Consider the following 18994-nt stretch of genomic DNA (forward strand, 5'->3'; position numbering starts at 1 on the left):
GATGGAACGGAAATTGTTAGGCGTAACCTAAAAACTCAGCAAGAAAGCGGTATCGTCCAGAGAGCAAATTCGGATAGCTGATGTTCTATTTGACCTTAAGAGAAAGAGAAAGTGGTGCGGTGCCGGCCATGTTATGCGCAGGGCAGATAACCGGTTGACCATTGGAGTTACAGAACGGGTCCCATGGGGGACGAGAAGTAATATATATATATATATATATATATATATATATATATATATATATATATATATATATTCATGGTGTGCTGGCCAGTGCTTTTCTGTATTTCATGCACCAGGAAATCTATTTTTAATGATTGTAGTGACATTTGTTACTTTATTGCATGAAAGAATATATGTCCGCACAAATATTCTTGGTCGTGAGGTGTGCTCGGCATCCAAGAATCTAGAGCTGAATAGGGACAGCACGTAACGTTATAAAGAATATTTTGTAAAACGAATAGTGCGCAGTAATTGAGTCAGCATAGAAGCAAACTGTACGTGAATTCTTTAATGACTTTGCCAGTATTGTAACCGGAGCGAATAAGAAATTTTAGTGAATCATATGTTTCAGGTACTTAATGCTTTACTGACGATGTTAATCTGAAAAACCGAGATGTTAACGCGCACGAATAATTGTATTTATTAATAACCTATAATTGTAACACCTTGCCCTATATTGTTAAAACCACGATGCGCAGAGAATATTGGAAAACAGATAGGCACAGTCTCACGTGATTTGGTGATTGTTGGCAATAGACAAGATAGGATTGATTTTCGTTTTTGGTTGCTTACCTTTAAATAAACTCTAAGTAAAGGCCTGGGTGAGAGCATTGCCAGAGGGAAAAACGGAGAAGAAAAGCTTCGCAGAACTGGAAGGTATCTTTAAGACGAACCTTTCCAGCTTTAAGATTTCGAATCTCGCAATATTTCAAAGCGTTGTGTTGGACAATGCCAAGCGGTAGGTGCTTTCTCAAAGAGGATTTTTTTTTGCCAATGTTGCACCGGTGTGGACGCCACCAAACTTAACCGGGAGGCCCAAGCCACAATTTTATTGAAATGTGGCAGATGAGTAGGATGGAGAACATGTGCGGCCAGTGTATACAGGGAGCTATTTATATATATATATATATATATATATATATATATATATATATATATATATATATATATATATATATATATATATAACACCGACTTGCCGCAGAGAAGTAAGAGGAAAACTAGAACCTATATATCGTGTTAATACTATGAACAGCGACATAGAGAGCGGTGGTTTACGTGAGGCTTGCATAAATTTCATAGAGAAAGGGCACAATAAGGCTGCCGCAAATACAAAAAAGAGATATATAGAAAAGTTTTACTATAATTGAAAATCGAGCGTACTACATTTCGAAGCAAAATTATGTTGTCTGGAAACGCGGAGTATATACGTATGTGAAAATTTGCCAGTGACGGCAATGAAGGCTTATGTTGTGTGGAAATAGCGAAGAAACCGTAAAGCGAGTCTTCTGATTATGTGCAAATATTTATTTATACGTGAATGAAGACGCAGTTACTCCTCCCCACCACATGTCTTTAAAGCATAATACAGATAATTTAATAAACTTGAGATGGGCAATTAATACTAAACACGGCTGGAATATTCGCGTCGTCAAGGCGGAGAACACCGCATCAGGAGACATTACTTTTCTGGTGAACTTATTCATTTCGGTTTCAGCGGTTTCTTAACACCATAGAGTTTCATATTAATATAACTAGAGGGAAATGTGGCACTGTGCCCGTTCAACCATCATGGGAATGGCGGGGAGTACAGGCTACGGATTGGTGTTCTTTTGATTGGCAAACCCGTCTACTTTTTTTGTAGTTTTGGTTTCGCTCCAAGCGCACCTGCTATAACCCGCAGTGGGGTAGTGCGGCGCAAAGCCCACTGCCTTTGTTCTGTTGCTCGAAGTGGCGATAGCGCTCTCGGCTAGCGGCTGGACCAATGTTCGCGTCGCGGTGTGGTGTCGAAGCCCCTACCAGAAATCCAAGGCATCCTAAACTGTGAGAGAACGGGTTTTGACCGTTTTGACCTTGCTTTGTTAATAAGTGTGTTAGGTTGGCGCCATCGCATCACCTGCTTTATCAAACTTCAGAAGAGCAAGAAACACTTCTTGTACAGGACAAAACGTGTCTCTATAGTCCGCAGTGTTATTGTGGCCACCCAGACGAAGATGTGCATCATCTTCTCCTCGAGTGGACGAAATACGATCCACAAAGAAGGGTACCTGAAGCAAACTTGTTGATATTAGACAGAAGACCATTCACTCTAAAAAAAAGATACTTGGCCCATGGCCAACTGCCAGCGTTGAGAAAAGAGCACTTCTCGCTCTGAAAAAGTTTTAAGAGGACACGAACATTTTTGGAAAATATTAAGCTTCAGATGATCCGAATGCGCTAAACGAGTAACATAAATTTTGTTCGTGGTTCATAACTTGTTTATTTGGTGATCGCAACTTTTACGCAATATGTATAATTATGTTTTGTACTTGTAGTGTATTACATCTGTTGTTTGATTTGGCTGTTCAAAATATCTGACTTTATGTATACGTACGATTATGAACTCATGCACAAAACTTTGTGATTCATATACTGTTGGACTATATATTCGTTTTATTCATCCAGTGTTCTACTGAGGGTCATATTTTGTGTCGCTATTCTCCCTTTTTACGCGAATTTGTTTCCTTCGCCAAGTGACAAGAAGTAGCCGGTGCCACCATAAAGGCGCCAACCTCTCCTTATATTTATTTCAAGAAAAAAAAAAGAAGGTACTACAGATACAACGGTGATACTACGCACATGTTCTATATATGCTAGGAACCTTTAACTGGCGTAGAAAACGTGGAGTGCCTACTAATAAGCTTAAGTAGGGCTTTCATTACAACGAATCGCCATTCTGCATCTACTGATGCTTTCTTGTGGGATGACTGATTGGGCCCGGGTTACAAAGCCTGCCCAGCTCCATTGTTGTCTCTTAATATCAAATAGAATATCGGCTTTCCCCATTTTCTCTCTCATAAACACTGCTCTGTTCCTATATCCTACCGTTGCACGTAAAATATTTCGTTCAGTCGCTCTTTGTGTAATCAGTATGTAGATGCAACTTACTGCTTTGCTACAACTGTTTCGCTTCTTGTACTACCTGCTTATATTGGCACTACGACCCTTAAAGTTGTAAAGTTTAGCTGCGCACATGTGCTGGGTGTTTTAATAGCCTGCCAGTAACCTCATTCTACAAGTTACCTATGGTGCAATGTAACGACGGCTCACTGCTTGCACAACGCATTTTGTTTACTACATAGACAGTTGTACTTCTGATGGTTTGACAATCTAGTTATATCGAAGGCTTCATTACATATCACTCGTTCTTGTGCTCAGTGAAGTGCGTTTCAGGACATATGAGAACACAAACTTACTTGTGGTAGGAAGGGTTGCTGTTTTCTGGCTCTAGTCTACTGTCGCAAAACAGGTAAGCTCTAAGCCATGGGCCATAACAGCTGCTGGAAACGCACTTCAGAAGAGGCGGTGCGTCAACACAAAATAGAATGAAGCATACTCGTAGGAGGCTACAAGCGTCCCAGTCACCACTGCAGCAGATGTGCTTAAAAGTGATTGAAGACGTTCGGCAATCGTGACAGACAACACAGCCTTTCGAAAGAGCGAGAGAGTTTGCAAATGCCTGCCGTCTGCGAGAAAAGTCTCGCGTTCGCAGTGAGCAGGCGTCGCAGCAGACGGCACTTGTAGCATCTCTCTCAAAGGCAAAACATTTATCTCACAATACAAAATACTTTCTTCTATAAATATTAGATAAGTATATTTATATAGGTACATGTATGGTTATTATTGCTGTTGCAAAATGAGTAAATTATTATTAACTGACGCCAAATCAGAAACAGAATTGCAGAACAATGCACACCCTGGCGTGCCCTGGTGGTAAACCGAGCTTCGATCTCCAAGTCATACAAACTGTATGCACTGCATTCTGCAAAATCTAAAATACTGCAGAAATAAAACTATATCTTACGCGAAAATACTTTATATAGCTTTGTTTACTAAGCCGCAAGCAAACGCCCCTAGTCAAAAGATGGCAGTCAGTGCGAAGCACCTACTTCTCATTATTCCCGTGTATGTTGAGGCAACGCTCTGGAGAGCCCCATGTAGACACTGGCGCCACATTTCCCCCTGGGATACCTATTTAGAAACTCTACGCTTAACACGAACTACGGATCCTGAAGGCGGATAATAAACGATGAGAAATGAAAACAGCAAGTTTGATGGCATAGGCAGCCCCACCGTTTCAAATGTCTTACATCCATCCATCGAATATGTTGTTTCGTTATTGTTTTAGCTCACTTCATTGGCTGCGCTAACGCTGCCGCAAACGAAAGCTCGGGAGAACTGTACTGAGCCTTTATAGAAATCCAAGGAGTGGAGAACAAGGTGAGCTCGCTGTTCTGCCAGTAACAGAGCCGCGTTAAAGATAGCGCGTACTCGAAAGGGTCTCTCTGTAAACCTGGTTATCCTCGAGTCTCAAGCGATTGCCCAGAGAAACGCCACTTAGTGGAGTGCGTGCTTCTCTCGCGTCAGCTTTCGTGCCCTCTTCGTGCATTGCGGTGAAGCACTACTCTCCTGCGGCAAGCGCGCACGGCACGGCATAGCGTGCACGGCACAGCCTATGGCGTACGCATCATCTGTCTGCAAAGACAGCTGCAGAGGCACATTAGAAGCGCTGCTATTTTCCCACAGTCTTGACTCACACATTCCAAGTGAGAAAAAAAAAAAACATACATCATGCAGGCTGTCTCTGGGGACGCAGGTGCGGTGGGTCAGGCAGCTGGAATGGAACGTCTCGTGCGTGCTGCTGAATGTGTAGAGGCCCCCTAGGTACAGAACTGACGTGAGCGAATACACAATTTAAATTTGTTCGCGCGTTACAAAGCTTACAGGCTTAATTAATTATACATTTAGTGCGAGTCATGCGGTCTTATCTTGGAATCATTCTCGCTCCCGATTCACGATGGGTCCACCGCAGTTGAGAATAATTGGTCTGAACTGGCGGTATCCCTGCGTCTTGCTGTCCGAGTCTCATCGCTCCATTCCTGGACCCTACGCGCCGAGCGCGGGGGTATCATAGCCGAGCTACCGTGAAATTTCTTCAGCCACTTGCGCGCTTGCAAGTCTTATAACTCCGATGAGCGCAGGTTTGAGTAGATTGTGGATTGCACCTGTTACGGATGAGTGAACTATCTCTGATGGGACCACTCCCACTCGGATGGACAAGCATCTGTCCATCTATGCTTATATGAATGCCGATCGAGTGGCTAAATTTAGTTCCGGTGATGTCCTACACAATGACACCAAACTAAGGTGCGTGGAATAGTACGGTCGCAAATATATCAGTTTCAGTTTCAATGTTAAATTTCATGTCATCGTTGCACCTGGCTTTCCCAAGCGACTCCTTATGCTGCCCTTCAGAAAACGCTCTGCTCGGCACCTCATGACACGTTTTTGTGACAACGTGTACTGTAAGTTATTACGCTAAGTTTCAAGAAATTACTCAGTCTGCTCGAAAGTGAAGTGGTATTTTCGCGATCCTGTAGTCTCGAGGCGAGCTCCCTTCTTCGCACGGTCTGCGATACCAATCCGATAGAGCGATGCTAGGCAAGAGCGGTCGTGTCACAAACGTTCTTTTGTGGACTTCTGAATTTTGAGAACACCGAAGCGTAACCAGCGTACCAGCCATTCGTAGAAACGTTTACTGACTCGACGTGGACGTTTTGTAACGATTCGACGCGAAACGTAGCGGAAACAAGTATGCGGGCTTCGCGTCTCCTGCAGCTGTTGCTCTCGAAACGGTGAGAGAGTCACCGAATTTTCGCATCGCTCAATGTACCAATCGCGTGTTGTGCCCCTTTATCTTTGACACTGCGAAGGAAACACGCATAGATGCTGCTGCATTTGAACGTGCCCTTCCTGAGTACGACGCGATAACTTTGTAATGGAATCGCGTACGCCAGCGCATATCGGTTAGTAGTATCGGGCAAACTGCCTCTGCGCGTATACGTTTGAATGCAGAATCAGAGCAGAGGAGGCAGCGATTGTCAAGCACCTCCACGGCTGCTCAATAGATAAAAAATCAACCTGAATTTTTTGGCTTAAGCGGTAAGGCAACGGCAAGATATAATGAGGCTGTACAAACTAGTAGAACAAATTACATCTAAATGTTGATAATAAAGCATCATTGCCCTTGTTCATCATGAGACAGTGATTCTGTCTGGCCCCTCCCCCCCCCTCTTTCTCTTCCTACATTGTTTGGGCAGCTTCGTTTAGTTGTATCCGGTCATGCTACGGCTGTGTCCCTCCATCAGCGTCTCCGTGAGATGATGACGGTAAACGCAAGCACATTTCAGGCGTCTCATTTCCAGTAAAAGGGGCACTTTAAAGGTGAATTTAGGCGTTAATACACTATACAATACTTTGTTTTTAGCTAGTTGATGCAGTAGAACCAATTTTGCAACGTACTGCGCAAAATGCATTGTCCTATCTGTCTTATGTGCCCTTTCACACTACGTTACCAACGTCGCATGTTACAGAACAACATTAGAATTAAATTACGTGAAAAGCGTCGTTGACGGCTTTTACAGAAGCCGAAATAAACAGATGATTGAAGCTAACCCCAACCTTATACATACCTTTGCATGGAGCCTGTGTTATGATAACCCTCTTAAGTTCCTCAATGATTGCCAGGTATTATTGAATGGTGTTAGTGCCGGCTTTTTATACTTTGCCGGCATACGACATCGGAAAGCTTTCAAGGGGCCGTCATCTGCCGTTTAGTCCGCATGAAATGCCAGAAGAAAACTGAAGTCAAGTTTTAGTTATAAAACTTGTCTTCATTGAGGCCGCATTTGTTAGGATAATAATTTTGGCGTGAGGACACGGCTTTGCCATATACGTTGGCTAACAGCAAGCTCGTAAAAGATACGTTGTAAAAGAGTATTCTTCCAGCTCACTAGGAACATCCCGCAGATGTGACACGTGCACGTGTGACATTTACCGAGAACAAGCCAGTCCCATCAACGCTCAACATTTTTTTACATTAGTCGCAGATTCATTACTATGAAGAAAAAGCACAAACTTCTCTAAATCATTGGGGAGATTCCTGCACTCAAGGCTTTTGAGACTGCCCGAACAAGGGAGGGCAACATGCCGATGCAGAATTCGTATTTTTCGTATACAGATGGACTTTCGATTCGCGCCAGGCGCCCGCCATGGTTGTTTAGTGGCTAAGTGGCTTAGTGTTAAGCACGAGGTCGCGGGATCAAATCCCCGCCATGCTGGCCGCATATCGATGGGAACGGAAACACCCGTGTACTTAGATTTAGGTGCACGTTAAAGAACCGCAGGTGGTCAAAAATTTCCCGAGTCCCCCACTACGGCGTGCCTCATAATCAGAAAGTGGCTTTATCATGTAAAACTCCATAATTTATTCTTTTCATTATTCGAGCAAGGGAAACTTCTCTTGCAAAAGAACAGAGCTCGCCGTAAAAATTAATACGTACACCGATTGTCATGTTTGTACCAGGCACCCGCCTAATTAGGATTCCCCTCCCATATGGCGCTTGTGCTTGGTAGGCCTTTTTGAGGGGCAGGGAGATGTCTGAATGGCTATCTGCGTGAACACCGAAGCAACGTGCGCCACGAGAAATAGTGCTCAGGCCAGCAAGACGAAACTGCCTTCGGCATATGCATCGCGATGGCTGCACACGCGTTCTTTTTTTTCTTTCTCTTTTTATTAGAACAAAAAACATACAATAAAATATTTTGTCAGCCCGCCAAAGCAATGATGCTTTTGAGCGGAACTGCAGGGCAGTGGTCTGGCCCAAATGACAAAGTATTCGCTCTATAAGAACAGAAGAAACAATGGGAAGAGAGAAAAAGTAAAACGTACAATCGCAAAATTAAATTTCTTGTATGTGCCACAAACAGTAAACTGTAGTCCCCGAAAGCCTCGGTGCTTTTATGCGGACCACTGTGTATTTATCTTCAACAAGGTGTAATACAAGTACACAATTTCCCTCCCTCCTCCCTTCCATTCCCTCTTCCTTTCTCTCTATCGCTCGGCTAATTTCTAGTATTTGTTCCTGCACGACCAACAGCTTAAGCAAAGACATATTACAGCAGCAAAATTATATGTACAGCAACGCCCTCTATTTCATCATATAGGGTTGTAAATGTTTCGGGAAATTGCGGTCTCCAATCACTATTAGAAAGTAAAAAAGAACATAATACAGATAGAAAGAACACAATACTCCAGTCTGTTTTGAAAATTAGTGAAAGTTCATCAGAAAAAGTCCTGTCACATGGTTTTCTTCTATTATTCGCAGCCACTTGTCAGAACCGTGCGATATACAATATGTTTTATTTTTCTGAATTACGATACTTTGAGAACTTGTAGTTTATTAAAGATCATCAGGAGATGATTAAGATCATCTCCTGATTTTAGCATAGCTCGTGAATGCTTTAGCGCGAACGATTGTCTCACTCTTGCGCAGATCACGGATTTTTACGTTCTTTTGTTTGAAAGGCTTCATCAAAATAATGCTTCGTAAATACCACTGAGCTCTTTAACATGAAATATAGTATGTTCTGCCATCACCTCACTGTGGGTTATGGAGTTGCTCTTTGTTCCGCATGCTATGTTATTCGTTATGTTTTGTATTATTCTATTTAACACGTTTAGCTTATATGGCGAAGCCAGACCGTAGATCGTAATGCCATACCATAATACAGTTTCACGTAAAACATTATATGTGAGTTTTTTAAACCTAACGTCACATACTGATCTGATTTTGCACATGACTGGACATACCGCTCGGAGTCTTCTAGCTACATGCTGTATGTTATGGACAAATGAGAAATATTCATCGAAAATAACACCAAGGTACTTTGTTTCTGTGGCGTACTGCATACTTTGGCAAGAGCACCCAATGCAGCATTCACTGTGCAAGTATAGCTGTTCAGTTAGCTGCACTTTCTTGTACGGGCTGTGAAAGCAGATTAACTGTGTTTTCTTTTTGTTCACAAATATGTAGTTGTTCTCAAACCATGCCATTATTTTGTATATATTGTCCTGTAACAAACGAATACATTCAATAAAATTTTCAAGGGGCAATATTAGAGCAGTATTATCCGCAAATTCGTATGACTTTGAGTCCAGTGCGAGATGGACTAAATCGTTCACATACAAATTAAAAAACAGTGCGCCTAGTACGGATCCTTGTGGGACTCCATGCGTTATGTGTATTAACTCCCTGTCTATATTTTCAATTCAAACGACCTGATATCGATTTCTGAAGTAGTCTTTAAAAACCTCTCTGAAAGGCCCTTGGAAACCAATTTGAGCTAATTTTTCAAGGAGTATTTCGTGATCTAACGTGTCGAACGCTTTTTTCAGATCTAAAAAAGCTCAATTAATATCTTATTTTTATCTATTTCACTGTTAACTACGGCTGCAAAGTCTTCTAGTTGTGTGATTGTGCTTCTGTTGCAACGAAACCCATTGTGTGAATTAGACAACAGATGAAACTTTTCGCAAAAGGAACTCATTTTCTTGTGCATTAGCTTTTCTAGAACACACTACAATTCGCGCAAAATTGCTGTAGGTCTATAGTTTTCGCGCTGTGACCTTTTACCGTTTTTGTGAATTGATCTAAATAAAGCTATTTTCATAGCCTTGGTAACATGACCCATCCTAAATACTTCTGAATAAATATATTGCAGCACACTCCTCAAACAAGCTAAGTTGAATATTATCTCGCGAAATCGAATCCGATCATATCCGGGCATTCTAGCAAAGAAAATGACCCTATTACGTCCCAAACATGGAGATCAGTTACCTCACCCAAATATGCAGAGTTGACGCGACGCTTGATTTAGTTGTTACGCCATATGCAGCCCTCGGGGAACTTTCCTGAAGTTTCTTAACAGTATTGCAACATAGTTATTAAATTCGTTAGCTATTTCATCCATTTGTGTTGTGGGAAAATTATTTCTTAGGCTTTCGTCTATGTTGCGTTTCGTTTGTCTGCCTGTTAGCGAATTTACTATGTTCTACGAGTCCACGATTTACTATGTTCCAAGATTAATATTTATCTTGCCCAGATGGCGTGGACAAGCATGCTGTGTGCACTGCGTGCAATCATTCTATCTACTCGGGCTGCATAAGGTAAATATATTCGCATTCTGATTTATTCCAAACTCCTGACGCCAAACTCGCGTAACTGCTGACGCAAGTATGGGGTGGTGACCCCCAGTGTTATTTGAGCGGTCTCTCCCTTTTCGTACGAGGTCACTGTTTATTGCTTCGAAAGCAAATAGCACTGCCTACCTTCACGGGTTTTGCTTATCTAGTTGGCTGACATGAGGTGAGGAGTGTGCACAAGTGGGGAGGGTATTGGTGGGTCCCAGCAATTGCAGTTAAGAGGAAGCTTGAGCTCGGGTGCGTCTATCTAGACATGTAAAGGGAGAGTTTGTTTTTCTCGGCAACCACTGCACTAAATTTGGCGAGGTTTGTTGCATTTAAAAGAAAACCCTAATGTCTAGTGAATGTTCGTCTCGAATTTTTCATTTAGGTTGTAAATGCTTTATGAAAAAGCGTCAAAACTCGAAAATTTTCAGAAAACGAAAGCATCAAGTTTAGAACTCTGTAACTCGGCAATGAAAAATTATATCACAATTATATGAATTGCACCTAATATAATATCTAAAGCGCACAAAATTCATATGTTACACATGAATCTCAAGAACTTTAGTAATATGGAAATACAGCTTTTGCAGAACCCTTGTACACGAAGTATCGAATTCACGTAAGACATAAATGACAATTCAAATTTGTCCACGTTCAATGGCCTGTGGATGCCGTTTGCAGAATCAAGATATCTGTTCTTGATGCAGAGTTATGAGTTTGTAAACTTCGTGCTTCTATATTTCTCAAACTTTAGAATTTTTGAAATTCTTTTTAACACACTTCGGGCAACAAATTGATATTCCTGTTCCCACAATCACTCGAATTTAGCTCCGTCTATCAAATACAACCAATTTCATTCAAATCCGTCAAGGGGTTATCTCACAAAAACATTTTTGCGTTTTACGTGTATTTCAATAGGCCATGTCGGAGTTGGGCCCGAGGTAAAGCTTCCTCTTAAAGTAGATAACCGATAAGGAGGGTGGTGCCAGCGTCTGCGATTGGCCAGCTTCCGTTTGCTTAGTTTGCAATCGCTGGTCGACGAAAAGGTGCGGCGTGCAACGTAAGGTTAAAAGCTCGACCAAAGATTGATCTTCAGCAGAATTGGCAAAGTGATGCCGTGTACCAGTTGAAAGGACTCCCACGACACCACACTTCTGCGCAAAAATTTTACAACGTAGCTGTTAGCCTATAGTGGGCCGGGATTTCTTGCAGCCCTTCCTCACGAAAAAAGAAAATCCTCCAGCAATTAAAAAAAGAAAGAACCTTTGGCGATTGAAGCCAAAACTGCATACGTTATTTGGCGTCACGCGTACAACATTCAGCACAGCATCCGCCAAAACGAGCATCCAAACCACATGACTGATGATAAGGCACTCCTGATAACAACGAGAAGCACGTGGTGCTCCCCGGATGCGTTTCCCAGTGAAGATTCTACTGCGCTAGCTGCCGCAGCGACGGCTGCTTGTGACATGGGGAGTGACGTCACTAGCCTTTCATATGTGAAGGAACCAGCCTAGCAACTTATTTCACTGTTGTTACAGCACCACTATGGATAAGCAACGCATAGTTAGGACTCTCGAGGAACGGCGTCAATACGAGAAGTGCCAAAGGGAAAATGAACAGCAATACTTCCATCCACGGCGTCCTACCAAAATTGCCATTACTCTCATTACTTTAAAGCAATAAAGCATCGCATACGCCCTCAGCAGTTGTAGTGGTGGTTTTCAACAACTTCGCTGGACATCCGCTTCCGTAAAGCTAGGATGACTACCCATTTTTTTTTATTATCATTATACGCAATGAAAGCCATCCTCGCAGGGAGGTCCGAGTAGCCAGAGCCGGAGCGATTGGCGGGCTGTCATCTATTATAGCTTTCGGAACAGGGCATTTTATGGCAATTAAAAAAAAATATCGCATCTGATTGGCTTATTAATGCAAGCTTATTGCGTACACATAACTGGGATGTGATGAGCTTTCGCAGTCTTGCGACATCCTGTGACCAACAGGCGAAGTCAGAGGAGCACAAAAAAATTTAAACCTATGGCTGAGGAATAATGGAGGAGAAGGCATAGAATGAGAAAGAGGTATTTTCCACTTGTTCGCCCTTTTCTTCCACAATCGGCCTACACGTCGTATCAGACGAGGAGTCTTCGCGGTTTCAGTGACGTCGCGTGACGGACAGTCGAAGTAGGGGCGGACCGAGAAAGCTTTGACAAACCGTGGATTGCCAGTAGCAGAAATCGAATGGAAACATATTGGAATACCTTTCCGTTATAGCGACCGCCGCACTCAGACAAAGAACCCATCTTACCCAGAACAATTGTGGGATTGAGTGCAATGGGGCATTGCGCGGGCTCCCTTTAAGTCCTTCGATCTTAGTATTTTTGTGACTTTAGTATATGTTCAAATAATCTTTGTATTAAAGTTTCAGTGGAAGTGATTGCAATTTTGCCCGTCGCACCCGCTGGTGAGCCATAGTATTTTTTATTGGTACGATATAAGGAGATGTTGAGGCACAATTTATGGCGCCGGTTTCTCCTTAGCTCTTGAATGGGTCTAGCTTACAACACACAGGGTACAAGATTACATATCAAATAACCTTTTCATACAAGTACCAGGACTTGTCGTTCTCACGTTTCACATCTAGGATCATTGTTTACCCCGTAAAACAGAAAAAAAGAATCAAGCATGCGCCATACAGCGTACACCAAAAGTAACGCCCGAAATCAAAGAGAACCGAACAAAGCACTAAAAAGCGGTTTTCTTTTTTTGAACGTTCTCTATTATAGCGCTGTCTGATACTTCACACTACATGTTATAACAGGCCCACTGTTTGCGCCTGTTTCGCAATGCTTCAAAGGCGCCCCATGTTTCGAAACCTGAAACGTTCTTTTACTGAAAGTAGAAAAAAACGTACCGAGAGCAATGTACAAAGCAAAAAGTGGCATTCCTTCCTTTCTTTCTGTGCCATCTGGACGCCACTATATAATAGCACTCGAACGAGTGAAGTAACATAAACATAAATATCAAGATGCGATCAAACAACACTACCGGTAATTAGCCTGTCAATTTCGCAACTCCGGCCTTCGCAGGACGCGACAAGCGACAATCCGTGGAAGCAGCAGAGTTTGACCGTTTCGCTCACTGGTCGCTCGGTTTGCTGGCTTTTCAGATTTTAGCCGCGGAAGGGGTCCGTAGTTCGAAACGTAGGTGTGCGACCAGTATGACGAAAGAGTTACATCTCTGCTTTCGGTCATCTCGAACACCTGCGATCGCCACAGATTGTAGCTTGCTTCATAACTCTTCCACGGTAGCCCGACGAGACAGTGATGAACGAAGCCATAGAATAGGCTATGGCAGGGCAGCACTGAGCCATGATCGCAGTGCAATATTCGTAGAATATGGAAGAAAACGGTACCCGTTTGCAGAAAGGACCGAATCCACAATCGATGTTTTTCATGCCTCTCAAGAACGGTTTCGTCTCCTTGAAGAAAGTAACATGTAGAGGCTGTGTCTCCCTTTTCATAATTTCATCTGTTCACGCCAGTTTGTCCCGTCTGTAGGGCCCGACTTCTTCCGCTATAGTGTCGGATTAGAAGAAGATGGATTACCCAACACGGTGACTATGTCGTTCCACTGCCGAACTCATTATGAAGGGGTTGATTCCCGGCGGTGGTGGCAGCTTTATGATGAGCGGCGTAAGGCAAAACAACAACAACAAAAAAAACTCGTCTGTACAGATGCCCATTGGAGATTTCCAGAGTGTCAAAAATAATAAAACCCCGCATACATGTCGCACAGCGCGCAATTTGTATTTGGAGGCTATACAATCCAGTTTTGCTTTAGCAAGAAATGCTTGCTTCAGCACTAGAAGCCGACGCAATGCTAACGCAGTCGTACGTTCCAGTGCACGACGGGAAGTAGAGCTTTTGAATAGTAAACGGCTGCGACGCCCTTTAGATGTAAAGGTTCGCAATGTCCGAGTACATGAAATACGCGGCCAGTATAAACCTATTTCTATGTGTCCGTATTATCCATACGTTCCCGGCCACGGTGGCACCTACGAGCTCAGAAAAATTTCGGGTGTGGCGCAATCTGTAAGAAAATACAAATTACGAGAAAAAAATCGTAACCTGTCGCCAGTCGGATTTGGCTCCACGCGTGGTTTGCGGCGCAATATCCAGAAGCCACCTGCAGCTGCTGCAGCCGCTTCTGCAAAGCCTGAAGCACAGCGAAATAGATAGCGAATCTTGGAAGGCGAACCCCAGTGGGCGCTATTAATATTCTCCCAGAACGTCGTCAGAAATACCCAAAGCAATGCACTTGGGAGCAAATGGGCAAAAATAGTGCAGGGCGTTGGCTTGACAGATCCGAAATGGTCCGCCGCCACTTCGACGTGTTCCGCCGTGATTGCCATCGCAAAGCTCCTCATCCGTACGTTACCACCTGACCACTATATCAAAAGATTAGCATAAGCTCTCAAGATCCGTAGTGTCGCTTGCTTTCAGGACATGCTATAAGCATGTATCACGCAATGCTAACGCCGAGTCCCTACGTTTGTAGCTATATTTGATATACGAAAGCTTTACGTTTTCCAGGGCTGAGCGGATTATTGACCCACCGGGCTAATGAAGTACCAAGCTCACGGATGGTGTGTTTTTGTCAAAACTTGAAGTTAAAGGGTGCAAACGTCGCAGCTGTTCCAGCGTTGCAAAAAACGTAAATGCATGCGTGTCATCCGCATCATTCGCAGGAAGTCCTCCCCACGCTGCTCAAGCTTGTTAGGAAAAAAGAAACAAAGCGAATGAAAGTCTCAGCGTTGTACGCTAAGACTACATAGAAACGTAGTTAGGCTTCTGGCTTGAATGCGTTTTCACTTTACAGTAGGCAGGTTGACAGGGCAGACCATTAGGGGGCTGAGGGGACAAGAAAAGAGGATATTCTGCTAAAGTGTTGCAGAAGAACCGTTCTCACCGGAAATGTAACTATTTACAATAGTTACATTTTTCTTAAGCATTACTGCTTCGGGATCCAATAGTTACAAGGAGCCAAAATTTCACGCACCCCTTGGATAATTACAAAAATACGTAATGTTGGCCAGCGCCTTCCTTATGTATAATCTCTTTTGACATGTATTGGAAAACGCCTATGCTACGTACGCTGATGCATAGGTTTATATATTGGTTGCAAAAATCTTCAATAATTGAAGGAATACGCCTGGTAAGTACGCGGAATTACTTAGAAACCTGTAAGAGCTCGCAATGCACTGGAAAAATTGGAGTTACGACTTCTTTTGTGGTGCTAATATGACGTATCACCACGACACAGGATTTTGTCACAAATTACGATCAGGAAATGCACACGAATAGTGAACGAAGAGTGGCATCCTCATTTTTATCGTTAAATACTAAAACGAAAGGGTACAGAAACGCCTTGAAATAACATATAACCACAATATTATGCCGAGCGCTTGAATTCTACTCATTTATAAGCAGATCACGACACTAACAAAGAGAAATAGTACAAAGGATCGGCACCTTTGCGTTTCAGGCTTGGAATGATTGGTGATTGGTAAGCCGCCAATGTATACGGTAGCTTGTGGAAAATTATATTTGAGAAAGCGACATAAAACCAGAGTAGCGCGTCATTTTTTGAGCAAATACGTGTTAGATTAAATTTTCAGCCCTTTAGTCCCCGTCCACATTAGTACAATAACGTTTTTTTTTCGTTTGCACGTGTGTCAAATCTATCAACAGAACCCATGAAGAAGGGCAAAGAAAGTAACGTGCAAACAAAAACTCCAACGATCTTTTTACACAAATACGCCTGATAAAATTTTGAACAAACTCTAAAGAGGAAACAGTAGCTACCCTCATGGTACTCGAGAGTCCCAACCTCGCCCTTACTGACGGAGCGGCAGTCTTTGCAGTTCTGCTTGAGAGCACTCTGCAGCTAATGCACTTTGAAGCACCATTTGAATCTTGCGTTTCGACAACAAGTAGCTGGAAAACACTCCTAGCGCTATAAAAACGGATCAGACAAAAATGTGAACATATGAAAAGCACATAAGACGAAACAAAGGACCTTGGCAAGCACCGCACTTTGGGACTTACCTAAATATGATCTTAATTACGACTTCCACCAGGTCAAAAAGATCGACTTTACCCTGCTTTTTTTTTTTAGTTGAGATTTTTTTTGGGGGGAGGGGGGGGAGCTGATTGCATCCAATAAAGCCAGTTGCAGATTGAAAATAAAATAAATCCTCGTGATAGCAAATACTAGACTGAGCTCTACTCTTCCGTACAGCAATACACGATAGGTATGTGTGGCATCCCAATTTAAATGTCAGGGCACATTTGTGCGAATGTATCAGTGACGCAGCAACGACGAAAGATAAACATTTGCAGGTTGCTTTTCACGTGCCTAGAGAAAAAGTCAAGATGAGACTAAGTCTTCTCTTACTGCGTCCCGCTTATTGAAAGACTAGGCTATTGAATTCGCTCTAGAAGGACAGGACAGACCTGAGGGACACCGCTATATCTTGAGCAAATGTCACAGCGTGTATTTTGTAGTTGTAAAGGGCTTGGTGTGGTATTTGTCTTACGTGGCAAATGGCCGCAATGTGACACGTTAAGCATATAGAAGAAAACTGAACGCTTCGGCTATGAAGAGTGCGCCCATGTGCTAAAGTACCTCTTCACGCAAAGTGTTGTCTTCTTCTCAAAGAGAATTTAGAAAAGGAAGGAAATCACTCACGTCGCCAACTTCATGTCAAGCCAAACAGATTCAGATGCCTGAACCTTCTTTTTCTAGTCTGTGTATGCTATACGCGTATACAAGGCATATAGACCGGTTACTTCTTTAGAGCGCTAGCAATTTTTAAAGATCTCCTGCATCATTTCGCGAAATTTGAACCCTACGTGCTGGACTACTCTAAAATTTGCGCAAGAAATTAAAATGCAAGATTGACCACGAATAATGTGCAATATGAAATTTGAAAAGAAATCGCCTATGTCCAATAGCGGAACTCTAATCGTCGTGCTAAATTCTTTCTAAAGAAATAAAAATACACAACTGTCTCATTCACAAAATTTTATAATTACGTTTCTAACTGCTCATCTTACGCCACGTATTACAATTCATGAATTTAGTTGTATAATTCACATGGTGAACAGATTTGGAACGAATTTATCGCATGAGACTACATTCGGTATATTCATCCTCGAAGAGAGCGAAGCAATTAAATGGCGTTAAAGCTACATCTCACTGTTTCAATCGGTAGTACGGAGCTTTGTTTAAAACCAAAGAAACAAGCAACAGCACGTTTTTACCACAAGTCTGACGGCGCAAATATGAAAATAAGTCTCATATTCAAAACACGTTCCAAGTGGAGTGGCCTTGAAAACTTATTGACTACAATTCGTAAACTTTATTATGTGCCATGAAGCAGTTAAAACAAATCTTATTTAGTGGGTGCTTTCGAGACAGATTTATGGGCTACACTTCGTTCGGCCAACGAATGTATTTCATGATGTGTCAGTGCAAAAACTAGACAAAGACGAAAAAGAAGCGACAGTCACAGGTACCTGTAACCATCTCTTCTTTTTTGTCTTGGTCTAAGCCCTTGCGCAAACGGGTTATGAACATATCCTTACTCGTCCAGTTGTTCTTGCTTGTCAAGTAGTGTCGGCTTCTTCGAACCATCCAATTATATTTTAACTGTAATACCGACCGCAAGCAAATTAATCAAAAAATTCTAGTCTAAAAAGATACCGAGTAGTATTTGCACATGCAGAAAGTGGTAGAGCTGCTAAAAACAAACACCCGCATTCATTGATACCCCCCGAATCTTTTTGTCAAGACCAGCGAGTCGCGAGGTCGGCCGTGTTTTGTCATCGTGCAGCGCAGAAGACGCCGAGCTGCCAGCAATCTCACTCAAGCCCGATTTCGCAGACGAGAAAATTACAGCGCACTTCTTGGGGCGACAGGCGGGTGTCACGTTCATGGAACGGAGAGGCCGATTATCTTATACAACCAGAGGAACAGCGATCGAAGAAGGCCTCTCAAGACGAGCACGCGATGTGATTTTCTCGGCACGGTACCACCAAAGCATTGGATCAGTCCTGATCGATTACTTCGTTGGGTATACATGCACTTTTGCGTGACAGTAGTTTCAGCGCCGGAGACGTTCCTCCAGCTAGTTCCTCAGCGTCTCAGGGCTCAGTTGTGCACTTTTATAAAAGGAAGACGATCACGCAGGTTGCGCTTATTCCACGCCCGCGCTTCACTTCGCTGCCAGCGACGGGCATCCTGACAACATACTCCAACGTTGTGATAAATGAAAATGAGGTATCGCGGAAGGCGTTCCTCTTTCTTTGTGGCATCTGCTCCCAAGTTGGCTTGCGCGGTGGACGCACAGTAATATTTCTCCAAGGTTGATAGATCGGTCCATGCCGCATTGCTCACTTATGTAATTCACTTGCATATAAAATTAGTGGCTTGAAAGGCAATAGCGATGCAAACAGCAAGCACGTTTTATATTTCGATGCCAAAGTGCGCCTTTGTTTGCGGTTCAGTGCAATGTATAAATGAAGATTGTACCTATTTATTCACTAATTGGCATTAAGTATCGATTAGGTAATCACTTTAGGTAATGCACCCGTATCGTTGTAAGCATAAACCTCGAATGAACCATCACTAGAT

The 18994-nt window shown here is 42.8% G+C and overlaps 1 protein-coding gene across 7 annotated transcripts in view; it reads left to right on the forward strand.

Moving 5' to 3' along the window:
• LOC135911930 (cholecystokinin receptor type A-like) overlaps positions 1–18994 on the forward strand; it is a 463919-nt gene that overhangs the window by 338158 nt on the left and 106767 nt on the right. Inside the window, exon 1 of one of the 7 annotated variants that reach the window (XM_065444270.2) lies at positions 10205–10270. The exons of 4 other annotated variants lie outside the window; for them this stretch is intronic. The gene's annotated coding sequence lies outside the window, so the exon portion shown is untranslated. Of the gene's footprint in view, positions 1–10204; positions 10271–18994 lie in introns of those variants that run through there. 2 more of the 7 variants (XM_070525691.1, XM_070525690.1) reach the window with 2 other exon arrangements.

The sequence above is a fragment of the Dermacentor albipictus genome, chromosome 9 (genome assembly GCF_038994185.2).
Source record: "Dermacentor albipictus isolate Rhodes 1998 colony chromosome 9, USDA_Dalb.pri_finalv2, whole genome shotgun sequence".
NCBI lineage: Eukaryota > Metazoa > Arthropoda > Arachnida > Ixodida > Ixodidae > Dermacentor > Dermacentor albipictus.